The sequence below is a fragment of the Podarcis pityusensis genome (genome assembly GCF_964106645.2).
Source record: "Podarcis pityusensis genome assembly, chromosome: 12".
Taxonomy (NCBI): Eukaryota; Metazoa; Chordata; class Lepidosauria; order Squamata; family Lacertidae; genus Podarcis; species Podarcis pityusensis.
Genome location: NC_138037.1, coordinates 39,695,197 through 39,718,457, shown reverse-complemented (window position 1 = coordinate 39,718,457; position 23,261 = coordinate 39,695,197). Strand labels below are relative to the sequence as shown.

At 44.3% G+C, this 23,261-nt stretch overlaps 1 long non-coding RNA gene across 1 annotated transcript; it reads left to right on the top strand.

Moving 5' to 3' along the window:
- The first annotated feature begins 13,677 nt into the window (after window positions 1-13,677).
- LOC308459630 lies at window positions 13,678-17,559 on the top strand. The gene is made up of 3 exons (XR_013978242.1): window positions 13,678-13,704; window positions 16,898-17,009; window positions 17,206-17,559. It is a non-coding gene; the product is annotated as an uncharacterized lncRNA (long non-coding RNA).
- The last annotated feature ends 5,702 nt before the right edge of the window (window positions 17,560-23,261 follow it).

Sequence of the window (23,261 nt, the reverse complement as noted above, 5' to 3'; positions counted from 1 at the left end):
TGTAAACTGAAGCATCTGTAACCTGAGGTACCACTGTATATTTTTCCCCAAAGTGCATTTGGCCAGCTTTAGAGAAGCACACGCCTTCATAAAACACAGAAAGTTCACTTCTCATTTGGCAAGGATGTCAAATTATCATTTTAAAAAGAGGCCGATCCTAAGCTTCTGCTGTGCCGCAAATAGCCATGTTGCATCCTATCTGTCACAACTGGAGAATTGGAACAACCAGATTACAGGTAGCGTAATCTGGTCACAAGGGACCAGAAAGTTTCAACTTTGCTGTGCAAATGCACTTCCTGCAGTCTGTTGTCCTGAGCCTCCTCACCATTTGACTTCATTGAATGGCCCCAGATTTTAGAATTATGAGACAGGGAGATAAACATATACCCAATGTAGTGCCATTGCAGGATAATGTGGAAATGGCCACCCTCAACTTCCCACAATGACCCAGAGAGATGCTATGCAGGAAATTTAAGTGGCCATGTGCCGATCCACTGCCAGGCAAACTCTTAGCCAGGAACCTACATATTCTGCCAACGTTCTCCTCAAATACAGAACTGGTCATTCATATCTTTTAGATTATAAATTTGTTATTGGTTTGACAGCTTTTCATTTCCTTTATTTATTCATTGCTGAAGAGCAAGATAAAACTGTCTTGAATACAAAAATAAGTAGGCAATGCTAGCATTTTCCACAGGCAAGGCTAGAACAAGGGAACAAAGGCATTTTCAGTTCTTCATGGGGGTGACTGTATAGGGTAGACCCTATTATATAGATGAAAAATATCTATTTGGAGGGCTGACAGACCTCTATTTGCAAGAATCCTCTGTTTAAAGTGTGGGGAACTCTCGACTGAAGCGCAGAGTGTTTGAGGACGGGACGTTCACAGGGCAACCAAATGCTTGTTTACAGAGCTATAGTATGCTAACCTTACTGTATGCTTGTGAAACATGGACCACTTATAAACGCCATCTCCAACTCCTTGAAAGATTCCATCAACGGTCTCTCCGAAAAAAATTACATATCACTTGGGAAGACAGGCGAATGAATGCCAGTGTACTGGAAGAAGCAAGGATCACCAGTGTCAAAGCAACAATTCTTCAACATCAACTTCGTTGGTCTGGTCATGTTGTGCAGATGCCTGATTATCATCTTCCAAAGCAGTTTACTCTATTCCAAACTTTAAAATGGAAAGTGTAATGCTGGCAGTCAACAAAAGAGTTTTAAAGACTTTCTCAAGACAAATCTTAAAAAAATGTAGTATAAACACCAATAACTGGGAAACACTTCCTGTGAGTGCTCCAATCAGAGAACAGCCTTTACCAAAGGTGTCATGGACTTTGAAGATGCACAAACTTGGGACAAAAGGGAGAAATGTGCTAAGAGGAAGGCATGTTTGACAAACCCTCACTGTGATCAACTTATGTCCCCACTGTGGAAGGACGTGTGGATCCAGAATTGGCCTCCACAGTCAACTTATGGACACACCCTATATTCATGGAGGCAATCTTACTTGGCAATGAGTGATCGCCAAAGAAGAAAAAGAAGAGACTACATGAGCTACATGGACCAATTGTCATATTCAGTTAAAGTCCACTTCCTGTATAAGGGCTGTCTGGTCCAAGTGTGGTTTAAATACACAGAACCACAAGAAGGAAGGAAGACACACTGAAATTGCAATCAACATTTAGCACCCCCGACGGCAGACTGAACATGCCCTCAGTTCACCTGGTCCCAACCTTCCTCACTATGGTGAGATATATTGTATTTCCTAAATAGGCATCTAGACATAAAAACTAATACATACAAATGTTATGCAAACATGTGTCCTTTTTTCACCTCTCCTTTTTGTAATGATTAAGTGGTCATCCTGCCTCTTGAGTCAGGGGAAAGGTGGCTAGTGTGTGTGGCATGATTCATGGGTTGGTTTTTCTGCTAGGGAGCTTTGTTTTGTTTTGTTTTGAAGAGAAAAGAATTGAGCTTTATGGAGAGAGAAATATTTCACAATCTCTACATCGGCTATTAAAACAATGCATACGAAAATCTTGCTCATTTTAGAGTCCGTTATGTAACAAAACCAATGAAATCAGCCTCAGTTAATAACGGAACTTAAATTTTTCAGAATATTATACTTTGGACAAGATAGTGGCGTGTTGATAGGGAAGTGGAGGAGAAAGAAGAACAGGTTGTCTTCCTCCCTCCTCCTTCCAAAAAGATGTATTCAGCCGTGTAAATCCCTCTGGAATTCTAAGAGTTATTTATAGGCAATTCTTCGATGTGTCAAAAAGTGCAGCCTTTTTGTAGGAATGTAATTTGAGTACACACTTGTGAAGCTGATCGCTATAAATATTTAAAAGTGGCAAATGGGCAGAGGACCTATGTTGGCTCCTAATAGTTAAGAAAACCAAAGAACTCCCTTGGGTGGAGGCCCAACATAGATTGTAGCACCCAGTGTCCCTCCATCTGGCTGAACAGAAGCAAGGAGTCTTTCCGCTCTTCCATCTAATTAATAGGAGCACAATTCCAGAGTTCCTTTGCAGCTTGGTACTAATGAGCTTGAATCAACCGAAAAATTAAAACATCCCATTTTAAACACATTAATGACTTATTTTATTCTTTCCTTCGATGATTGGCATTTTAGGATTGCGGAGGAGGTTAGTGTTGCAAAAAGATCCATCCTCCTTGGAAAAAAGATTCAAGTTTGTTTTTAAAAGTTTGGGGAGCCCAGGGAAAGCAGAATCACTGCTTTGGCCCCTTAGCCATTGGGGCAGCTAATAAGGAAATACCAAATCAATCCAATTCCTTCAACAACAAAAGAGCAAAGTTGGGAAAACATTTGCTCTGAATCATCATTATTTAATTATTATTTATGCCAGTTATCGATCGCTTCCTCCTGAAGCATGTCAAAATGATTTCACAATACATCATGAGGAAGCTGGGGAAGGGAGGGGGGAAGACAGCAGAGAGAACACAAGTTCTGGGCACCACAATTTAAGAAGGATGCTGACAGACGGGAATGTGTGCACAGGAGGGCAACCAAGATGATCAAGGGTCTGGAAACCAAGCCTTATGAGGAACAGTTGAGGGAGCTGGGTATGTTTAACATGGAAAATAGGGGACTGGGAGGAGATATCCTAGCCATCTTCAAATATCTAAACCAGATGTTTTGGGACTACAACTCCCATGATCCCTAGCTAACAGGACCAGTGGTCAGGGATGATGGGAATTGTAGTCCAAAAACATCTGGAGGGCCGAGTTTGCCTATGCCTGATCTAAAGGGCTGCCACATGGAAGAGGAATCAAGCTTGCTTTCTCCTGCTCCTGAGGCCAAGACCCAAACTAATGGATTCAAGCCAAGTACAAGAAAGGAAATTCTGACTAAACATCAGGAAGAATTTGATTACTAAGAGTTGTTAGACAATGAAACAGATTCCCAAGAGAGATGGTGGACTCTCCTTCCGTAGAGGCTTTTAATCAGAGGTTGGATGGCCATCTGTCATGGATGCTTTAATTCAGATTCCTGCATTGCAGAGGGTTGGACCAGATGACCCTCAGGATCCCTTCCAACTCTACGATTCTATGATTCTCACTATGTTGGCAGTGTAGCTGCCATTTTGCCAGCTCCATAATGTCCCAACAGGCACAAGGGGTGGTGGTACTTCTTCAAGCAATACACAGTTAAGCTACAGAACTCATTTCTACAAGAGGCAAGGATAGCCACCAATTTGGAAGAAAATTAGACAAAGTTATGGAAGAGAAGGCTATCAGTGTGTACTAGCCATGATAGCCACACTCTGCTTCCACAGTCAATGGCAATATGCTTCTAAATATCAGTTGCCGGAAACTGCAGAGAGGAAGAGAGCTATTGCATTCAGGTTCCATTTGGGGCCTCCCACAGGCAACCCATTGGCTATCGTGAAAGCAGGATGCTGAACTAAATTAGTCACATGGCCTGATCCAGAAGGCTCTCCTTATGTTATGTTATTAACAGCAAGCACAGTTTTTGAGTATTCAGCTCCAGGGGTTCCATCGATGCTTTTTCAGGTAGCAGAAGCGAAGGTATCTTGCATTGTCAATGATCAGATGGCTCTAAGTTGACTTGACTTCTGTCCATGAAAATATCCCAATTCCCTTGTAAAACATTTCTGTTACAATCACTTTAATCCAGTAAAACCAGGGGCCATTATCAGGACAAAAACAGCAAATAAAAAAGCCTTAAAATCATGTTTATGGGAGGGGGGAATTATTTAGAGAGCCATAATCTGTACGTTATCAGCAATAACATTCCATCTGACAATGTATATAGGCACATATGCTGGGACACAATTAAATTCTTCCCATTTGCAGCTTACAAGTACTGTAACCGGGTAGGCCCTGGTATGCAGAGTATCCCCAACGCTATCAAGCTGGCGATGCTGTAGTAATGCTAATTGCACACATAGATACGCAGATGTAAAGATCACAATGGCGATCGCTATATTTGGAAACGTGTAACACAACCCACACAAATGCTTAGAGAAACCAAAGAGGGGAAGATTTTTCTACGGTATTTCTTGGAAATGTATGTGGGCTGGGATCAAGGCACTGTGGTGTTATTTGCCAATTGTACAAATAACAGTATATGGCTCATGCAGAAATCGTTGTGTACATATGAGTATAATCTCAGGCGCTGGTATAGACCAACGTACATGGAATTAGATTCACAAAACCCGGACACAGAGTCACAGAGTCACACTAAGATTTTGCCAGCCTCATTTCCCAGCTGTAAAATGACAGCAAAGTCATACAACATGGGTCAGGAATCATAGGAGTTGTAGTGGGACATCATCTGTCTCGCCTTCTCGGTAGTGGAGCCCACCCTGTGGAACACCCTCCCTTCAAATGTGAAGGAAATAAGCAGCTATCCTATCTTTAAAAGACATCTGAAGGCAGCCCTGTTTAGGGAAGTTTTTAATATTTAATACTGTATTGTTTTTAACACTTGATTGGGAGCCACCCAGAGTGGCTGGGGAGACTCAGCCAGATGGGCGGGGTATAAATTATTATTATTATTATTATTATTATTATTATTATAGAACAAAGGCATCGTGCAGCCAACGCCCACCGCCACTGAAGCAACCCCAGCCCCGAGCGGAGGCTGTTGCGCCCTTCTGGCACCCCCCCTCCCCAGATCTGAGCCTTGCAAGGCTGCTCGGTGTGGGGACACAGCATAAATGAAAGTCACCTGGCTCAGCTGCTTTGCTTGTGTTTTGAAAGACACTCACTGCTGCAGGGTGACTGTTTTTGCATGTTGTGTTTTCCTGCGGAAGGCTCTGCTTCCAAGTTCGCCCCCGCCCCACATCTCCAGTGGGATGGAGTCAGGCTTCACCCCCCCTACGCCTCCCCAAACTGGTGCCAGCCACCCCCAGTTCAGGATGGTAGTGCCGGGAGACGCGCACGCAGCACACTTGGAGTCGAGTGCCGGCACCAGGAAAGCGACACACCCGCCTCCCAGCTGGTTGGCCATTTTGTTACCCCTCTCATTGATGACACCCAGGTCGTCCTGGACCCCCCCCCCCTTTCTACGCCACTGGGATGGGGACAAGGAGGCAGGGAGATTGGCACTTTCCAAGCTCACCATTGAATCCAATCTGGCACTCTGGCTAGTGTGCCTGCACGCTGCTGACTTACCAACCGCCTCTTTCCTGTCCCTCTCCATTTTGGAACGTGGCAGCTATGCTATAGTCAGGAGGCCAGGTGCACGGCACTGCCCCCCACACCAGACACTCCTGGCCAGAGGAGTGGCCTCCACCCCTGCCTTAGTTATAAAAAGCAACAACTCAAAAAGGAAGAATTTTCAGCTGTCTCAAACTGCCTGAAAAATGTGGCTTCCAACTCTCAAGCAAGCAAATATAAGATGTGATAGTGTCTGGACAAATAAACATCTAACCAGCAAATACGCACAGGGTACATGAGCAGTGAGATATAGGGGATTAGACCAGAAAAACCTGAATTCCAATCTCCACTCACTGTCCTGAACCCTTGGCCTACCTGGTGGCAAAGTCCCCAGTCCAGGGTCAATCCACATATCCAAAAGAAGGACAATCCTGCAGAGATCCTGAAGCATCCAAGCTGAGGTCCATCAAGATGGGCAGTTGAGCCGACATAGACCTCAACTCTACTTTCCCTATGTACTTTGCATGCTGATTGCAGCATCTGGGCTTGATGAGGCATGTGACCCTCACCTGTTCTGAGCCTGTTTCAGATGAGGAATCACACACCTCCTCCTAGGGCTAGCAAGCCCCACTTGCCAGCTAAGGAGCTGGGCTGTGGGCCCTTGCTTGCCTCAGCCTGCTGGAATGCCCGCCCACTGCTCCCTATACCTCAGAGCCCGCCGTCTTCATGGAGACAGGGGCCCCTCTGGCTCTGGTGATGGGTCCTGCTACTCTGGTTCCTGCACATTGACCCCCATCCCCTCATCATCCTCCATCGCCCTGTGAATACTTCCTACAGCAACCTCTCCTTCCTCATTCCCAGCTTGCCCCAGTCCCAGCTACACCCCTCACCGTAATCCTATTCCTCCTCTCCATTGTCCTGCCAGTTCATGATACTCAGTCATGGATTCTTCTGGGTGACATGAGCCAACCACTATGTCAGAGTCAAACTACCCCACAATTATTAAAATGGGCGGCGGCGGCACGTGCACTACCCTTTAATTTTGGAGGAAGATGAATCATATAGGAAAACAGTATTTTTCAGAAAAAGAAATGGTTGCACAAAGAGATTTGGGATTACAGTGGTACCTCAGGTTACAGATGCTTCAGGTTACGGATGCTTCAGGTTACAGACACCGCTAACCCAGAAATAGTACCTCGGGTTAAGAACTTTGCTTCAGGATGAGAACAGAAATCATGCGGTGGTGGCACAACGGCAGTGGGAGACCCCAATAGCTAAAGTGGTATCTCAGGTTAAGAACAGTTTCAGGTTAAGAACGGACCTCCAGAACTAATTATGTTCTTAACCCGAGGTTACCACTGAACCTGTCCCAAATTTGACCAAAACCACAGGGCAGGGACTGATTGCCCAAAGTCTCCTGCCACCAATTTGAATTGCCACATACAATTCACCAATTTGAATTGCCACATACAATTACACACAAACTCTCCCTAAGCCTATTTTGTTGGCAATTGGAAGGCGCCAAACATGTTTCAAAAAGCCTCCATTTGCTGACCCAGATGTTAAACAGAAATATTTAAATGAAAAAGGTATATGTTGAGCAAAGCAGAATGCCACTGACTGGATCTTCTTTAATAAACATCTTCGAGAGATGTAAGAACATACTAAGCTTCCTTATACTGAGTCAGACCATTGATTCATCTAGCTAAGTATTGTTTTCACTGACTGGCAGTACCTCTACAGGATTTCAGGCAGGGGTGTCTCCTAGCAGTGACACAGCCGGGGGAGAGGTATAGGAGCAATTGCCCCAGGTGCAGAATTTGTTAGGGGCACAAAATTCCAACATCTGGTGCTGCCTCCATACAGCTATGTGCCTCCAAGCATTGAAAACGGCTTCTCTGTGCAAACCAGGAAGTGACCTCTTCTGACAATGGAACAACTCTCCTCCCCGCCCCCCTTATCTCTGTGACTGCAGTCTTCTGGGTAACGCAGATGCTGTTAGGCAGTTGAATGTGCATGTGTACTCCATCCGTTTCCCTCCTTCCCACCCACCCCACTCTGTGCAGCCCTGGGCACTGGCAACCCATGTTACACCACTGTCTCTTAGGTTTACCTGGAGATGCCAGGGATTCAGCCTGGAACATGCAAATCTACAACTGAGCTATGACTCTGCCCTAACCACTTAAGTATAACAGATTGTTCCTTCCTAAGGGTTCCAGGCAAATCTAATTTCACATCCACACATTTCTTTAAAAAACAATGTACAATCACATTATTTTGAATGTGTGCCTGTTCCAATATTATTCTTTTGCATCCCATGCAGTCAAGAATAAAGTTATTCCTTTTCTTGTTTCTTTAACCACAGACATTTTATTTTCAAAGTGGCTGTCCACCAAATATTTATTGTTCTAAATATTTTATTAAAAATACTCTGAGTAAATTGATCAAAGAAGAATTAATCTTCTATGCCATGCACTTTACTTCTTCTTCTTCTTCTTCTTCTTCTTCTTCTTCTTCTTCTTCTTCTTGTATGGGAACATTTTATCCCGTCACATAAAAATGCTAGAACATTTACAAGATTATAACGGGAGAAACAGCCCTGGTGAAAGCTGCGGTTTGTAATTGCAAAGTTAATTATCTTTCCTAAACCATCAGTTGTCACTTAGATAGACCAGATTCTAGCAGGCTCTCCGGGGACTGACTTTATTTCATTCCTAATGGCTTGGGACCCACCATTTTGCTGTCTCTGAACATTTGGTCACTGAATGCACCATTTATGGAGTATTGTTTAATTAAGGACAAATTAAGAGAACTGTGCATAGAATTTAATTTCATATACTGTGTAAATTCTTTTAAAGAGGGTGCTAACTACAGGCATTATAACTTTTCATTAGCCATTGCTTCTACAATATATTGAGAGTGTATTGTTTGCAACAGTTACACTTTGTTTACTCTTCGGGGATTTCCAGGCACTGAAGAATCTGCGCCTCATGATTTACTAACCCGTTAGCTGCCACACACAGTTCAACATCCAGTCACATTTTCAAAAACAACAGCAGGGTACAAAGCATATGTTTAGACGGATATGGGAGAAAACACACTACATGACACAGCACGGACTCATTTATTCCTGCGTCCTGGGAGAAAGAAGAAAAGGCTTGTATAATCAGAATAAAGTCTAATAAATAATTCAGAATGGCTGGGTAAATGGGCATGCAAGTGAAATTCAATTGAAATCAATGGTCTGACGGTTTCCTCAAGCCCATTAATTTCTGTGGGTCTACTCTGAGTATGACTAATATTGTATATAAATAGAACCACTGGCGATAGCCAGTCTCCTTGAATCACACATCTATGCGCACACAGAAATTAAGTGCATGAGATGTGTGTGCAGGGTCTGTTGGGTGGGAGACTTGGTGGGTTGAGGGTTAGTCTGGATGACATCCAGGGTCCCTTCCAAACCTGTGATCTTCTGTATGTGAAGTTGGAATCGATGAAAGCTGCCACACAACAATATACATCCCCCCTGCTTGTTAGACAAAATGATGTCAAAAATAAAGTAATTGTAGGTGTCATGGGCCCACATGCAGCAGAGGAGGAGTTCACTGTTGACCCTCAGAGCCACTTGCCCCAACTGCTGCTCCTTTCCATCACCGACTTTTCACCTGCCCTCTGAGCATGCAAGAAGTGATGGGATAGAGAAGCTTTCTCCACCTGCCTTATGCTCTCCCCCTGGGCGGATTGAGATCAAGGAGAAAGTACAAATGAACAGGCAGCAGGAACAAGAGGAAGCAAACCCACTCAAGGAATGGTCTCACCAAAGGTATCTTCCGCAAGACCCCACCCCCAGTGGCGTAGCGTGGGGGTGCAGGGGGGGCCGGCCGCACCGGGCGCAACATCTGGGGGTTAGGGTTAGGGGGCGCAAATCCACAGGTTAGGGGGCGCAAATTACTTGCCTTGCCCCGGGTGCTGACAACCCACGCTACGCCACTGCCCACCCCTATCAAAAAATGATCCTGGAACTGGCAGGAGCTCGTCCGACTCTCGAGTAGGACCCTGGCAGAGACACATGCCCGACTGGCATGGTCTCTCCCTCCTGGTTGATCATTCAGGAGCTTCAAAAGCTTTCTTCAGCCCGAACATCACAGCGACCGATGCCAACAGACATCGGCACACTTAGGGATCCGCAGAGTCTTCGCAGCTTGCATAACAGACCTCAGCAACTCAGCATTTTGGCTAATCTACTTTATTTACCTATAAACACACACGGAGCACTGCAACATGGCTCCCTCTCTCTCTAGCATCAGACAGCAAAGAGAAAGAACAAAGGACAATATTCCCACTTCACGGAACAAAGTAACACAAACATCCTGTCTCCATCACTTCCCACTCTGTGGCGTCAAAACATACACTGTCATGTGACAGACAAAAATCCCATGACTGCAATCATGGAGCAGGAATTCTAACACTATATATCCCCAGCTCCTGGTTTGATGGCATGTGTTGCAATAGACTTGCAGAAGCAAAGCAAGCCTGGGGCTGGTCCGTGCCTAAATGGAAGACCACTTGGGAACCTCATATGTTCTACTTTGCATTGCATGGAACAAAGGTAGGCTATAAGGGAAATTAAGAAAGCAAAAATTTGTTTTGAGCAGCCCTTTCATCAGTTACACTCAGGTCACTTCCACACCACACATTTAGAGTGCATTTAAAGCTCGTCTTCCTACATAGAATCTTGGGAAGTGCAGTTTGCTAAGGGTGTTGGGAATTATAGCTCTGTGAAGGGTTCTCAGGATTCTGTGGGGGGTATTCATGGCTGTTAAAGTGCTATAGGTGTGACTCATGAGCCCTCATATGTCATATTTGCATCCTGGCTGCCATTCAAGGAACTCAAAGTATGTCTTTTTAAAAGCCACACAACATCCCTGTGAAGTATGTTAACTGATACAGATCACCTGGTAGAATATATTTGAACTTGAGCTGAACTAATATTTCTCAGAATACATTTTTGAAATTTCTTTTCCCCCACTTCCTGAAAGGAGCCCACTTAATTGTCTCTGCATATCCTCCACCTTTTTTGGGGGGGGGCTGCCATTTTTCTCCCTCCCTTCCCAATGCTCTCGAACAATTATTGGTCTGGGGCATTGTGGTGGATGCAAAATGGTGGCAGGTTGCCAACACAGTTGTTGCTGCTGTCACCTGCAGGGGGCAGTGAAAGAGAAAATGAGCAAGAAATGGATATGCGACTGTCACTGCTAATGGTGAGCCCCACCCTCAAGAAATTGTGTGGAGAATTTATCCTCCCTCAATTTCTCTGTCTATAAATAAGGTAGAGAATTGCTAGAGACCATTTGTGCTCAGCTGTAATTTGAACACAGGTCTTGGTTCCAACATTCTGTCCGTTATATCACCCTGGCCTTGCTTTTGCATAGAAAAGGCAGTGTAGAGATCTTCCATTCTCTGTAAGCTTTACCACCTCAGTTCCTGGCCTTAAGCATCATTGATGGAGTGGTTCAACAATCACTCAGCTATGCAGTCTACTCAAATGTTGTACATAGACTTAATAGACACTGGGGTTTGGCACCAACTATTGAGGACTGAGCCGTTTGTCTGGTTGTTAAAGTTAATGGTTTAGAAATTATAGCACTGGCATCTACACAGAAACTTGCCATGTCTAATTGGGCAGTGGAGCTGCTTTTTAATTCCAAATGGTAGCTATAAATGAATCAGTATTAACCTCAGCTAAATCTACTTCTCTCGTGCTCAGGACTCCTTTCGGTTTAAACGTTTGCAAAGGCTGCATGTCTCCTTCCATGCTAAGTTATTACTTCTAGTTTTAATATTTAAGTCTGAAGGATTCCATGCATCAATAACAAGGAATATGGGAGGGAGAGTTCAGAATTTTCTTTGTCTGCTTTTGCTTAATTGCAGATGGTTGTGTCATCCAGAGATGAGCACATTAGTCAAAGGCTCACTGGAGCTCATTCCTGCTACTTCACATTGCGCTAAACTGTGGTTCAGTGCGACATGCAAACACTGCCATTGTGCCTGTTAGCTGTAGTCAGGTGGTGGTGGTGGTGCCAATGGTGTTGAGCCAGCATAGGACAATGGTAATGACAGGGAATGAACCCCCACTCCACCATCCCTGTTTCGGGTAGGAACAAACATGGCATTTCTAGGATCTTCAGAGTACCGAAATCTCAGAAACATTAGCTCCCTGACAACCCTCCACAGTCTTCACCTGACCTGTGCCAGGAGATAGCCCAAACCAGAGGACAAGATGCTAGCCCAAGGGGTGTGGGTGCTAGGCATATATTCTAGGGTCCAAAGGTCACAAACCATTGAGTCTCAGTTCAGGACCCAGTAAACAAAGACAGATAGAGCAGAGAAAGGTTCCAGCAAGGCAAAGTCAGGCAAGCGAGAGGTCAAGGTCCCAAAGACAGGCAGACAGGCGAAGCAGGTGAAACTCTGGATACCTCAAGGCAGCACCTAGGCTGTCAGTTGGAGAAAATAGGTCTAAATGCAACTCCAGCAACCAACAAGCTGAAGCTGAACCTTAAATGGAACCACGAGTTCCTTCAAGCACCACACTGGCAATCCTCTAAATCAGTGGTTTTCAACCAGGGTGCCTTGAATGATGGTCAGGGGTGCCATGGGTAACACTGGCCTCTGTCCATCTTTCCTTCCCTCCCTCCTCTGATGCCCTCTCACATCTCTGCCTCCCAAAGGCTTGCACAGCTGTTTGTTGCAGCAGCCCTGGCTACAAGCTCCCCAGGTGAATGGTGCCTCTGAGGCTGGCCAGGAAGTGCTTCCCAGACCCCTATGGGGCAGTGGGAGGAGACACCTCTTTTGAAGGCGGCTGGGCAGCTCAGAGACCAGGGTCAGCAGCTGCGGCTGCCCAGAGGACTCCAAAGTGTGTGGAGAGGAGGCTGAGGGAACATCCACAAGGGAGGGTGTTCAAAAAGGGGTGAGGGGCTGCCAGCTCTGCAGGCAAGGGGTGGCACAACCAGGCTCCTGAGCCCCACAGGGGTGCTGCAGAAAGAATGTAGTTGGTCAAGGGAGCCATGGACTCAAAAAGGTTGAAAACCTCTGCTCTAATCTATAAAACAGCAAAGTAATAATGGGTGTGAGAGAGAGAGGCAGGGGGAGAGAGATGGAGGGAAAGAGAAAATACTGTTATTTCTCCCATACCCTAAGGATGCAAGCATATGGTTTTGTGGCCTTTGAGCACATGGATACATTGAAATTCATATATAGACCTACACAGGAAAACAGTGCATTGTTTTGATAAGAAAGAATTAAAACTGTCTATACAAAAGCAATTATAAACAAAATTAAAGCGTGGAATGAAAGTAGCATCGAAACGGTTACAGCATCAGAAGCGGCATTATTGAAATTACACAGAATTCAAAACCTGTCAAAAGAGATTTAGGAATATAGTCCAGAACTTGAGTATCCCCCATTGGGTAACTGTCTATAATGCCAATATAAATGCTTCCAAGTGTTCACATTAGATCATCTATATGCTAAGGGCAGCATATCACTACAGACTTGTCATTTTTAATTTCAGCTTTATTTATTTCCTTATAAGTCTTTGAGCTTGCATTGGAAAGCACACTGTAATCACTTATGAGGAAACAATGTTGGTGGTGAGGTGTTGCTTTAACAAGTCTGATATGAGTAGGCCATGCTTTTGGTTGGCTTAATGGCTCCTAAGAAGATCAAACCTATAAATTCTTAAGGAAATCAGCCCTGAGTGCTCACTGGAAGGACAGATCATGAAGCTGAGTCTCCAATACTTTGGCCACCTCATGAGAAGAGAAGACTCTCTGGAAAAGACCCTGATGTTGGGAAAGATGGAGGGCACAAGGAGAAGGGGATGACAGAGGACGAGATGGTTGGATAGTGTTCTCGAAGCTACCAGCATGAGTTTTACCAAACTGTGGGAGGCAGTGGAAGACAGAAGTGCCTGGCGTGCTTTGGTCCATGGGGTCACGAAGAGTCGGACACGACTAAACGACTAAACAACAACAACAACAATGGCTCCTAGTAAGTTTCCCTTATCTTTGTAGTCTGTTTCAGATAGTTCTGACATTCTTCCATGCACACAGTTCTCCTCACAGTGGACCTGACAATTAATGGCCTATAATACAACAGATGTATTCATTTAATCACACTTCAAGTTTTAAATACCCTCTCTTCCCATCACTAAGGCTCAGACTAGTTTGCTATACTTTGAAAAATTTGTGTGTGTGAATCACGAATAGGGAACCTGTAGCTCTTCAGCTGTGGTTGGAATCAGCCCCAGACAGCATAGCCAGTGGTCAAGTATGATAGGACCTGTTCTCCAGCAGCATTTTGAGAGCCAAAGATTATCCCTACCACCACCACCCATATATATTAAAAGTATGTGTACTACCAAATGTTTGGCTAAGAAGAAACTGCCTCACATAATTTCTAGTAGATCATATCCAGACCTGAATGAATTAACCAGTAAGTGGATTTCAGAGTTGGGTAGGAACAGCTGTGACTTTCTCTCTACATGTCCTTCCTATTGAAATTTGATGTTCTAAAAGCATTTTCTAAAGCTTCCTTCCCTGGGCACATTCATAGATATGCAGGTCACCACACATTGCATTCTATTTCATTTTTAAATCTTCTACTGCCAAGCAATTTATATATATGTCAAGATGTTTTCAGTACATTCAGAAGCCAAGAAGATGGAGGGTGGGGAGACAGGTGCTAAATGGATATCCAATTCCAGAAAACATTTGAAGACCCTAAACAGTAATGAGAAAGAAATATTCAAGTTTACTACATGATGCAAAAACTGGAAATGGTTGTGTTTTAGTCTCATTGAAAGGAATAGGACTCATGACTAACTCAAGTTCTCGATTTTTATGAGGATAAAACATGACTAAAACCTTCCTCTCCTGATCAGGACTTTATGGAGAGATGGAGCTATTGCTGCAATTGTAGCCCTGCAGCAACTAGATCAGGAGATAGAGGGCTGTAAGAACATCATGTCAGCCTGGAACAGGCACACAGATTAGGCACAAATTGTGACTGCACATGACAGCCATGAAAGGATTCCCGGCCAGCACAGGTCTGCACTCTCCCCACTTCCAGAACACCCCACCTGAAGGCCTTCCATTGGGTACCACTGATGGGCATTCTGAGGACTGCACTCCCATCCACTAGGAGGTCAGCTTAGCCAGGAGAGATGGGGGGGGGGTTGATTGTCCAGTGCAATGTGGTTTGATTGCTCTGTGCATTTAGGTCAAACCCACAAATACCAATTATCAAGGAGAAGAACATCATGGAAAGATGTATTAGTCTCTGGTACCGTCTTTAGAGAAGCGATGGCTATTGCATTGATTAGGAGATTTAGAAGGAGCCTGAACAAAGCAATTAGAAGGCATCCCTGCACTAGCTAGTCTGCTTACTCTAATAGGTTATGTCCATATTTAAACTCCATATCATTATTCCTCTTGGGTTCTATACATTATTTACAAGGGACAGTCTGGCCTTGACAGTGGGAACCAATGGCTTAGGCACAGAAATTAATGAAAACATCAAGATCCAAACTGGATGCAACATGCTGCTCTGTAGAACTGCCCTTGAAAATAAGTTCAAAATCTTCAGCTGCTCCTAAATGTGGCTGCCTTCAGGCAAGGTCGGTCAATGACACTTTTCAGGAGTGCGTGCAGGAGCCAGGCCCTGTGACCGGTAGGGCTTCACAGGACTGGGGCTTTCCTAAGTTTGTTCTGAAGAGGCAATGTGTGGCTGATTGGTAACTCACAGAACCTGTTGGCAAGAGCCGGGAAGGGATATAAGGTCAGCATTTCCCTTTGGCTCTTTGCCACAGCAACACGCTTCCTGCCTTTCTGCATTTGGCTTCTTGACTCCTTGCTTCCTGATCCTCACACCCTTGGCTCCTGGTTTCCTGACCCTTGGACCCTTGGCTTCCTGACTTCCTGACTCCCGTTCCTGCTCCCACCCCGCCATCTTGCCCCTGGTCCCAACGTCCTCAGCCAGGACTTCAACCACCCGTAAACCAGACCATGACAACACTGTAAAAAGAATGGCAACTGAAGCAGTACAATTGGCTTTTGAAATATACTCGGAGTCAAGAGTGGATTTCATGCTCTTTATTCAGCTCATAGTGGTGAGGAGAAATGGAAGTTCCCCCAGAATGTCAGCTTTATATACATTATTTACACAATGGGCCCCATGTGATTGGCTAATTCCGGGATTCTCCTGTAGGCCAATCAGGTTGCGGATTCACTTCCACCTGGAGCTGGATTGGGTGGCTCCTGTGGACCAATCAGACTGCTGCATTCTGGGTCCTATTGTTCTAGGACTAATCAGACTGCTGCATTCTGAATCCTATTGTTCTAGGACCAATCAGACTGCTGCATATTGGATCCCATTCAACTCAGTACGTAACAGCTTTAAAAAAATATATCCAATAGCAGCACAGGGCCGCCATTCAGGAATCAGAAAATCATAGAATTGTGGAGTTGGAAGGAATCTCAGCTAAAGCATCCATGACAGATGGCCATCCAGCCTCTGCTTAAAAACCTCCAATGAAGGAGAATCTATCACCATCCAAGTGAGTCTGTCCCACTGCATAGAGTGCAGTGGTTGATACTGAACACACACACAATGCCTACACCAAAACCTGCTGACATCTGTAATCAATACAGTTGTGACCTATTTTATCCCAAAATGGACTGGGACCTTGGCACATAGTGAGGGGGATTTAACACTTTCCTCTCACACAACAGTCCCAGTGAAAATCTCCCCACAAACCACAGGCGGAGTCCTGATCTCCAGCCCACTCCCTAGATAGACAGGACGCTCTTTAAATAAAACAACACCACAGACAGTTAGTTTTTAAGGTGCCACAAGACTCTTTCATGTTTTCACTGCAACATGGTTACTTCTCTGAAAATAATCAAATAAACTTATCCCAATTCTGTGTGACACTTTCAAGTTCTGTTTCCTGTCTCTCACTTTTAAGTAACTAAGGAGTGGTTGCTTTTTATTATTAAAGCTGCTGTTCTGTTATTGTGAGTAACGGGAGCATTGTTAATACATTTGTTTTGCTTGGCATTTTGGATTGTTAGACACTTTGGGGACTGCTTGGGTTTTAAAGTCTAAATTCATTTCTCTCCTGGTGATTCTCTTAGTCACTCCTTGGCTTTTTGGTCTGGTGTTAATTTTATTTTTGCTACAGGTGAATGCAAGTCTTACTGAGAAGTCGGAAACACGCCACTGGAGGTAAAACCTGGGTCACTGAGTTCATTCTGATACCTTGCCTCAAAGCTTCCATTAGGAGAGAGTTGCATGTGAGTTTTCATTGTCTGCCTCTCCCCAAGGATTGTGGAGACTGTGGGTGGCGGTAGAACACAAAATAAATTGACACTCAATAGTTTCCAAGAAATGCACCTTGTTAAAATGAAAAGTTTTATTGCAACATTTAAACAAATTGCAAGAAGCCTTTTCTCACTTTGGTACTGCTAATATGTATCTATGTGTACGCAGAGAGAAGACATGCCATGGTGCACTTGCTTCATCAACACACCCAGACACCTTCATGTGCCCCAGCTGCAACAAAGCATGCCTCTCCTGTATTGCTCTCTACAGCCGCAGCATATTTTTTAAAAAAATCCTCCCCTGCTCTGCTTAAACAGAAGTAATAATAACACAGAACTCATCAGCACTCCAAAGGCAGCATGTAGACAGCCTCACTTCTTGCAAAGCCCACGGCCGCAGAGACATAGAAGAATACAGAGAAGTATTCTACACAGAAAAGTAGAGTACAGAAAATCCAAGCAACCTGAGGATTCAACTAGGGGTGTGTGTGCTTGTGTGTGGTTAGAATCAGGTAGAAATAAAACCTCCCAAAATGACCCCCATTCACTTCATTATTAAGCCCTGGCATAGAGCCATTGTATAACCCTAATAAATGACTATATGATCGCGTGTGCGTTCCATAACTTTTCATAGACTAGTTTCAGAAGAGGCTCATATTCTTATGGGATGCACTCATTTTGCCTCAGCTAGGCACCAAGTGGGAAATTAAATATAACACTTAAATAATCAGAGATCCAGTCTATAGCAACATACAGCATTTATACATGTGTCTAAATTCAAGTATGGCTGTATAAAACTATGGGCATGAGCTAGTGAATGGGATTGAACAAAGCTCCTTTGCCTTCATAGAAGAATCCTAAGCACATGCTTGCAGACAGTGCAGGAAAGAGAAATTATGGTCACAGCCACTGGCTTTCCCCCAATCTGCACATGTTTTGTTTTTTTTAATTAAAGATTTTATTGTTTTACAGAAGTATATGTAATGTCTCTCGTATTTTTTCCGTGTAACATTTTTACAAATCAGTTTCATTTGTTGAGACATTGGGGGTGGGGGACAATGCCCATTTACACCACAAAGCACTTATAACCCACCTACTTTCAGCAGCCAGAAACACCATAACCAGACACTGGAGAGACCTGTCAGGAGTAAGCATGGACCAATGGTACCAAATAGTATGGGAAACAGCCCTACTAGAAAAAGTAAGCAATAAACTGAAACTGACACGGGGACAAACAGAAGAAGACGCCTTTACCCCAATATGGCTCCCCTTTATCACATACACAGCCCAACAAGACAATGACAAGAATCCACCAGCAGCATACAAATCAATATGGCTAACCTGATCCAAAACACCCACCCACCCCACTCACACATGAAAACGAAGATCACCACAGCCAATCATAAACAAACAACTACACCCTAGGCCAACCCCAACCTCTCTCACCACCAAAGAAACACAAATGAACAGCAGAGAACCTGCACAAGCAACGCTGACACCAAACCCTACATACATTAAGCAAAATAGAAACATTGCCACCCGACCCCAATCTGCACATGTTGACCTGTCATAGCCCCTAAGTACTCACAAGTTGTGTCATTATGTTAAGTTGTATACTTTTTCTTGTACAAAAAGTCTTCATGTGCAGGCCTGTTTACCAATGTGTGAAGGGTGGAGTGGGTGGGGCTTGTCACGCTCCCCCCCCCCCTTCCTACACTGACTCTTTCCCCATTCACAGCATCTGAACAAGCCTGCTCCGTCATTGATACAATGCTATAATGGAGGAGAAATGTACTGCATAATCATGACCTAAGTTGTAATACTTCAACACATTAAATAGGTTCAGTTTAAATATATGAACAAACTGATTAAGGGCAGTAAAATCTGAAGTGTGACATCAGAACTGTTCATTATAATACTTTTATGTTGTTAGATTTGAATTATTATAATAATGTGAATGTGACCTTACACCTATTAATAAACCTATCATGTTCACATCCATTTACTGATGCTGAATTTCTAAGTGCCAGATAGTGCAATTCCACTTTGATGTGCTGTAAAAATAAAATTGAAAACTGAATAATCAGAGATTATATTGAAGACTTCTAAGTCAATATATAATTAGCAGCCCACTCAGCCACACAGTCATTACCACACCAAAGAAGAAACAATACGGGGGAAATCAACACTTTTGTTCTTTACAATTAATTATACTTAATTAATTAGGTTTGGTCAAATTTGAGACTGCACTAGAGATTGGCATGCTGGACTCATATTTCAGTATTCAGTAAGTGTTTATTCATTACTCTGGTCAGGATACTGCTGAGCATTTGATCTAAAGACCTCTCTGCTGTGACATTTGTAGGCCATTTAAACACTGAATATAAATGCTGTGATTTAGTGAGTGCTGAACATTTAGACACATCAGTATACAACAGTGTTAATTATCCATGTTTGAATACTGGAATTTTTTTTAAAAAAAGAACGCAGTTGTGTTCCAAAGCTCTACAATTCACACTACCCTTTTCTTAAGAAATTTGCTTGCTGCTCCAGGTGCAGCGAAGCTGTGGGCAGTGGGGCTAAGGCATGGTGAAGTTGCAGTGAACACCATACAACTATTCTGGGGTAACAGAGGCCACTACTTTATTGATTACCAATGTCAGCTGGTTTGGCGTAGGCACTGGGCGTGTGTCCAGTATCAACCAACCCACTGCTGCTTGATTATCTGGCAGGGTTAACCAAGGTTAAAGGAGTGCTATGACCCATCAGCCCTCATCTGGGCATCTCTACAGAAACACCTCCCCACGGATCCCCTTAATGGGATACCCTGATTCCTTGGACCGGGGTGGAGGGCTGCTCCCAACCTCCCTATATCCACCTTGACTAAGAATCCAACCCAAAGGCCTTAACAACCACCCAACTGGCGGCAATCACAAACAAGTCTAGGCCGGCAGTGCTATGGCTGCACCAGACCACAACTACTGCCTCCCTCCAGTAGCCAGGAAGTGGTCCTTTCCTCATTGTATTTCCATTCTGTATAGGATGAAATGTATAGCTTTGCTCTTCCTTCCCCCATCTTCCTTCCCCCATCCTGATCAGCCACAGCAGGCGTATTTACATCACTGATTTCCAGATTTATGGCTTGTGAGGCCTTATGTGCAACCCTTTGGGGGGACGCTATTTGTTCACCTATAGAAATAGGACAATGTCAAAATTAGGAGTATATAAGGAGATGGTGATAATAATGATGAAATAAAGGGGAAAGGAGATGACAATGATGCCTCTGAACTGGGCTCTCCACCTCCTGCTCCCATGTGTCGGGCATTGGAATAAACTTTGCTATATGTGGCATGCAGCCGAAACAAGAAAGGGCTGCCATATCCTGCCCTCACCATCCCATTCAGCTGAGTCCCCCCTCTTATGTAGTTGCTTGCTCCACATGCCAGCAGGAAGCAAAACAAACACAGCAGCAATTGGATGAATCCCACAAAATGAGCAACTTGTTACGGTGTAATTCAGCAGTTTCGCAATGGAGTTTCCCTGTGAAGATTGTTTAAGAATGCCTACTTTAAGGTCATTAAGAGTGACCTGGGAGATTTTCAATAGGTACTGGTTTCTGAAGCCACACCATTAGCCAGAAAAGTCAGCCTTCTGCCTGACTCGTGAGCAGCATGTAATAAAAAGATCCTCCTTATTTCCCCTCCTTAATTCCATCTCTTTATCTCTGATGACCTTCCCTAAGATTGCTCTGGCCAGGCCCTCTGGAGTAGGTTTCCAGGAGCTTTGTTTCTGTAAAACCAGGGGGTCTCAGACATTACAAGCCTAGCATTGCCCCATTCAGATTTAAGGCCAGTTAGAGATAGCTAAGGGGACCTGAACAATGTGGGGTGGTCTAGCAACCTTTGGGGAAAGCAGAGATCAGGCATCCATATGCCTTATCCAAAATCACATGAAACCTGTGTTGCAGCATGAGCAGAAAAACAAAGAACAGCTTCAAGAATAGATAAAAAGATCCCAACTAAGCAACATTTTCTTCAGAGACATTTAAACACTAAGATCAAAGACATTGCTTAGTATAGTTATTAAATTATAGGGAACCTAGACTGTTTTTCAAGTGTGGTATTCGCAATGGAATTTCAAATGTGTGGGGGGTTTTTTGCCACGGTTTGATGTGCTAAGAAGTTTTGTATTCATATCTTATGACTTCAGACATCCTGAGCAACTCACTTATTTTAAAAAGGAGAGGAAAGGCTTAGAAGAAGACATTACCATACTTACTTGCAAGGTAATTGTGATGTGAAACAAACAGCATTCATAATGCTTCTTTGTATTTGACATGTGTTTTCCATAGGCTAGAGCAAAGGGAGGGTTGGGTAAGTGAAAGATTTGCGGATTAAATAGTCTTCTAAGTATCATGAGCATTTTGCGAAACGACACAATAATTGATAATTGTATCTTCTTTGTTTCCACAGTCAAAATGAACTAATTTTGGCAGAGTAGATACCAGGCACAATAGTGACCCTTGTATTTATTTTTATTTGCAAAAGCCGCAATCTCTCAAAATCCATGGGAAAAAATATTGCAGAGGTCAGCAGAAAGGTATCCAAGGGTGGTAATATCCATGGCCCCACTCTCTCCCTGGCATGTTCTTTAATAAATATATTAGCATTGAAAAATATGTGAAGATCCTTCCCACATGATCGTTAACAGTAGATCACCCAGTGTTGGTGCTGGGTGGTGAGCAGATAGTTCATCTGGGTCAGACCCTGAGGCGGCCTTGGTCTGCCCACCTCCCTCTCTCAGCTCTGGAATCCTTCTCACAGAGTGGTTGATGGTTGATCGCGCTGGTTTTGTCTGTGTGTTTTTGCAAGAAACCTGGAAGATGCTGGGGCGCCTAATTCTCAGTCCCCGTGAAAAAACATCAAACTTGGATGCAGACAGAGATAAGGTGGATGATCAACTCAATTAGTTCTGTGGGTGGTCCTTGCATTGTATCTGCACAAGGAGGAGCTACATCAATAGGGAAGCCTGAAGGTAAAAAGGTAAAGGTAAAGGACCCCTGGAAAGTTAAGTCCAGTCAAAGGCGACTATGGGGTTGCGGCACTCATCTTACTTCAGGCCGAGGGAACATTTGTCCACAGACAGCTTTCTGAGACATGTGGCCAGCATGACTAAACTGCTTCTGGCACAATGGGACATTGTGATGGAAGCCAGAGCACACAGAAACACTGTTTACCTTCTTCCACAGCAGTACCTATTTATCTACTTGCACTGGCGTGCTTTCGAACTGCTAGGTTGGCAGGAGCTGGGACAGAGCAACAGGAGCTCACTCCGTCCCGGAGGTTCAAACTGCCGACCTTCCAACTGGCAAGCCCAAGAGGCTCAGTGGTTTAGACCACAGCGCCACCCACGTCCCTAGGTGTCACATTTAGCACTTCTCCCACACAAGACACGGAACGCTGGCAGTATAAGTAGCTGAGGTTTATTTCTCAATAACAGGCTTACAGCAGTCCAAGCTTCCACAACTCATCCTTCGCTGTTGGAGTCAGTTGACTTGACTGGCTTCTGACCCCTCCCAAGGCCAGATATATACCACCTCCTTCCCCGCCTCCTGCTGGCCCACCTCTGCTCTAATCGCTTGCTCCTCCTCCTACTTCTTGGCGACTCAGGTGCAGCCAATTCCTCCTCCTCTGGAGGTGGAGACTCAGGTGCAGCCAACTCCTCCTCCTCTGGAGATTCCTCTCTGCTGGGCATGTCCCTAACACTAGGGAAGCCTGAAGGGTATGGGCATACAACAACCTCCTTGCCAATCAGCTGGCCTTTAAGCCACATACTGCTTCTGCATCCTCGTAGTTGGTCCATCCCATCACCCAGACCTACCTCTCCTTCCACAGCAAGCTGACCAAGAGCCCTTCTTCACTAGAATTTGATTTAGTCTAAATGCTGTGGTCTAACTGCTGATCACCGAAGAATTGATGCTTTTGAATTATGGTGCTGGAGGAGACTCTTGAGAGTCCCATGGACTGCAAGAAGATCAAACCTATCCATTCTTAAGGAAATCAGCCCTGAGTGCTCACTGGAAGGACAGATCCTGAAGCCGAGGCTCCAATACTTTGGCCACCTCATGAGAAGAGAAGACTCCCTGGAAAAGACCCTGATGTTGGGAAAGATTGAGGGCACAAGGAGAAGGGGATGACAGAGGACAAGATGGTTGGACAGTGTTCT